Source organism: Solanum pennellii, chromosome 12, assembly GCF_001406875.1.
Source record: "Solanum pennellii chromosome 12, SPENNV200".
Lineage (NCBI taxonomy): Eukaryota > Viridiplantae > Streptophyta > Magnoliopsida > Solanales > Solanaceae > Solanum > Solanum pennellii.
The window spans coordinates 58,518,074-58,523,321 of NC_028648.1; positions in this window are offsets into that span (position 1 = coordinate 58,518,074).

Below are 5,248 nucleotides of genomic sequence, written 5' to 3' on the forward strand. Positions count from 1 at the left end.
GATATGCTTCGTGCATGTGTGATAGAATTTGGTGGTCAGTGGGATAACTTCTTACCCTTAGCGGAGTTTTCATACAATAATAGCTATCACTCAAGTATTGACATGGTTCCTTTCGAAGCATTGTATGGGAGGAGATGTAGGTCTCCCATTAAGATTGTTAAACTTTTTCTTTATTTAAAATTTAATTATTAAAAAAAATTACTAATACAAATATTAAATTAATCTAATATTGTACAATAAAAATAATTAAAACATGTGATGATTGGGTGATGATGAGGAAAGTAATAATAATTATGGATAATGATTTATAATAGTGTTGGCTAACTATATAGTCATGAATACTAACTATTAATAGCAATCCAAGTTACACATTGCCGAAAAACTATACTAAGAATGTAATTTTAAAAGATTACAAATAAGCATAAAAGAACGATCAGATTTCAAGTTTACATAAATAAATATAAGTTATACTAAGAAAATCTCAAATAAAAAAGAAAAAAATAATCACAAGTTTACACTTAAGTAGTTATAATATTATCCAATTCTTATTACCTTCCGTTTTTCTCTATGACATTTATTTTTAATATTTAACTTTTCGAAGTTCACATATATTAATTTCTTAATAAATTTCATATTTAATCTGAATATTTTTCATAGCTTATGTGACTAAAAAATTTTTTTTTATTAAAATAACTATCAATATTGATATATAATTTTATTTTCTTTTTATAACCGCGCGAAAAGTACATTAGTTAGATAATAAAAGTTAAAGTCAAGTATACTATAAAATCATGATTCCAAAAATTATTTTTTTTAAAAAAATATATACTAAGCAACAATGCTATTCGAATTTAGGAATTTGTACCGACTTGATACACAAACATAAAATAATAGGCTTAAAACTAATATTATTGAGTTGACTCCTAATTGGAAAGTAATAGTCTTAATTAAGTTATCACTCCTTCAAGTTGAAATTCACATACATTTCAATAAATAGTTAGAGACGTACTAACTTACAACAACGTATAATATCATAACATAATCACTTATTTATAATTTTTCAAAATTATAAATTTTAATTAAAAATGGTGTATAATATGGTGGCACACTACAATAAAAATAACTTTTACCGGCATTAAATATTGATATTAATAAAGAGTGTTAAAGTCTTTACCGACATTTTAAGTGTCATTAGAACCAATGTCGCTAAAAGCTTTAGGGACATATAAAAAGAGTGCTTATTGTCGCTAAAAACACATATTTAATAGTAATTAATAATTAATTATCGCTAATAATTATTTTTGACGTGGTGACAAGTTGGTGTACGGTATAGTGACGCTTTGATGTACTTATGGTGACGATTTGATGTACAGGGCGCTATAATAAAAAATACATAAATTAAATTAAGATATACAGTTATAAAAATACATAAATTAAATTAAGATATACAGTTAAAAAAATACATAAATTAAATTAAGATATACAGTTATACACCATAATCTAACAAAAAAAATTCTCAACCGTTTTGTATAATCAATTTAATTAAAATTTGTGTGCATTATTGTTGAACATTAGTATCCAGATCAATATTATTCATAACCTTTTAACTCACTTTTCAAATATATAAATCTTATTTTAAAAAATTTTAAAATTTCATGTTCTAATTTTAAATCAAACTTATATTATTTAACTTTTAAAATTCAAATATTACATGAGTTGAGAAACAAATAAAGGAGTATTATTTAATTTTGTTAGGATCGAATCCACACACACTTGATGAATGAAGAACACAAGAACTTTAGAAAGAAAGAGATGAGAGATCTAGAGAGAGAGAGAAATCAATATTTCGTGGTAACACTCCGTGAATAAGCTTTCACGGCGATTGGATATATATTTAATAAATCAGAGTATTTTTGGTTATAGAGAATAAATGGAGAATAAACAGTATATCAAATATTAATCAGACTCCACAACCTAACAGATTTCACCCGTGGACACAACTCTACGTAGTGCATTAACTAGATTGTCACAGCACAAATTAATACTCTCTTCGTTTATTTTTAATTCTCATGATTTTTTTTAAAGTCAAATGATAAGAATTTTAACTATTATTTTATAATGTTTTTTCCTCAAATTGATATGCAAAAAAATTAAAATTTATAATACTTTCTGTATAGTATTTAAACACCTATTTTTATTGTTTAAAATTAAATTAAAATAATTTAAATTAATTTTAAAAATTAACTAAATAATCTTTCGAAAATTACATAGTAAATACTATAGCTAGAGTTGGTTGTTCATTTCCCAATAAAGCTAAACTTAGTGGAACATTTATTGATGTGTGGCATTTACAACATTAAAAGAGAATCAAGTGAAATATTCTTATAAAGGTTAATTGGCTTACTTCAACATCAAATGGAAATAATTTTTAAAAAAAAAAAACAGTCAAAGATAAGGGGCCAATATAACCTGTAAAGCATATAATAGCTGATCAAAAAGACAAAATAAATTGCTCAAAAAGAAGATTTATCCATAAAGCATTTCCCTTTACTTGTGTATGAAGTGAAAGTCAATAGAATCTACACAAAAGCTCTTATGGATGATGTTAAAAATAAAAATATATTCTCAAATAAGATAAGAATTCAAAGTTATCTTTCCCCATATGAGAAAATATATTCTCAAATAAGATAAGAATTCAAATTTATCTTCCCCATATGAGAAAAATGATTTAGCATTGCAAATCATATTGACAATTAAATCAGATAGTAAAAGATTTATATTAGAACATAATATTATTATATAATTTGAACAAGTGTCTATATATGAAAAATTAATATTTAAAAAATATTAAAGCGCCTACTATGTGGATGCATCGTATTTTGATAGGTCTTCGATTTACAGAATTTAAAGTTTTTCTTCTAAAAAAAGAGTAATTAAATATATGTAAGAAAATTACATTTTTCTTTAAAGAAAAATAAAAATAATTATGATAATCTTTTGACTTTTTTTCAACAGAAAAATAAAATTGAAAATCAAAGCAAAACCCTAACAAAATTGACTCGTTCGATTTCTTGCAGGGACGAATAAATTAAGACGTAAAGTTGGTTCATCAATCGAAAGGGGAGAAATTAGAAGTACGAAAAAATACTCTGCTGATTAAATTATGTCATTAACACTAAATTAGACACAAAAAATACAACAAAAAACTATAATGACACAAAAATTAATGCGTTATGATTTCTTGTGTTCTCTAAATGAATTAAATAATACATTATCAATATAATTTAGTTTTCACTAAGAAAAAGGAAAAGGACAATTTCAAATGAAAAATTTCAAAACAAGCTTCTCGGCGTTCAAGTGCCAAATCTCAAAGATAAAACTTTTTTTCTTCTTCTTTCTTCAAGCTATTAGTTCATCCTTAGGGAAGATTCTAGAAGGAACAGCGAATCTCGCTGAGAATGATCTAGAATATTCTTGAGTGTCAACCAAATTCGATGAACCTTGATCAAAGTTTTGAGAGTAAGAATTAGGATCATAAGTAAACTGCATTGATGATGATTTGGACTTGGAATAAGAGCGATGTTCAAATAAATTCTTCATCTTTCTCCATAATAATTTCCATGTAGGTGCTTTCTTCTTCCATCTATCGTAACCAATATTGTGTAAATTATCCATGAGAGAACAAAGTTAAGAGTAGTGAGAGTTTTTGATTTGATGTTATGCTAATAAGAGTGTTCCCCTATTTATATTGGAGGAATTTTGAGCTTCTTTGGATTGATTTTTTTTAAAATAAGTATCTTTAAGTCAAAAGTAGAAAGTCAAATTGAAATTATTTTAAGTCAAAAAATAAAAAATATGGGGAAACCTACTTTAAGTTTTTGACTTATTTTAGACTTATTTTAAGAGCATATTTGGATAGGCTTAAAGCTGGTTAAACTGATTTAAAAGTCAGTTTTTGACTTATTAGAATGTTTGATAATTATAATAAAAAATGACTTATTTTAAGTCAAAAGCTAAAAGCTAGGTGAAAGATGCTTTTTTTTCCTCAACTTAAAAGTCATTTTACGTTGACAAAGTATATTACCTTTTTGCTCTTAATTCTTTTATTATTATTATTATTATTATTATTATTATTATTATAACAAAATTTGATGATAAAGAAATATGTGAATGATATTATTACTTATGGATGTAAAATATAAATTAATTTTGTTTTAATTTTTTAAGTATATAAACCTTAAATTAATCAACTTTTTATCCTGTTAACAATTTTAAGAGTATTTCAGACATTTTGATAAAAAAAGAGTTTACCGGCACTTATTTGCCAAATACATCAATAACTTTTTTTCAACTGAAAAACTTTTATCCAAACACACAACTAGTTGTTTTAAAAATAAGTTTCAGCATTTTTAAAAGTTGCTTTTCTAAAGCTCATCCAAACAGGCTCTAAGTCAGTTTGAGTTTTGACTTTACCATACGCTTCTAAACTTATTTTAAATTATATTTGACTAATTTTAAGTTATTTTTCATATTTGCGAAACACTTTCAAAAGTCAAAAATTGATTTTGAAGTAAAATTTGACCAACTTTTAACCAATTCAATTTACTCTTACCTCCTCAAGTTTTTTGGTTTAAAAAATAATAACTTTTTTCACTTGTTGAATGTGATTAATGGTGTCAAAAATGAACCCAAAAATAGGTAATCCACCCACTTCGCTCAGAATTTTTAAGGGTTAGACTCAAGATAATTTGAATTGAGTTCAAACACAACCCACTCAAGCTTAACCAGTTTGAAGAGATTCTCAATTGAGCCTAATTCAATCAACAATATCAACCCCTTTTAAAAATTTTTATTTAAGATTATTCCTATATTAAAGGTATGAATTATTATCTATATATCATCTTTTAGGATTTAGTTATCCATTTGTTACTTTTTTTTTAACAAAAATTCTTGAGCAGAAATTCAAATTATGATTATAAAATTTAAATATCAATATGTTAAATTATTGAAATTAATCGAGTCAAATTGGATGATCAAGATTCGGCTCGTTTTTTGCACATTTGAGCCCAAAGTGAACTTGGGTGGGTCAAGACTCAACCCAATTTTTATTTCAACCCATTTTAATATCTCTAATTTTAACCCAAACCGCCCATTTGACATCCCCTAAATGGGATAGTAAATTCTCCTAATTTAAATTAACGGCTTGGGTCGTTGTTATTTTTATTTTATTTTTTTACATTGAGAAATG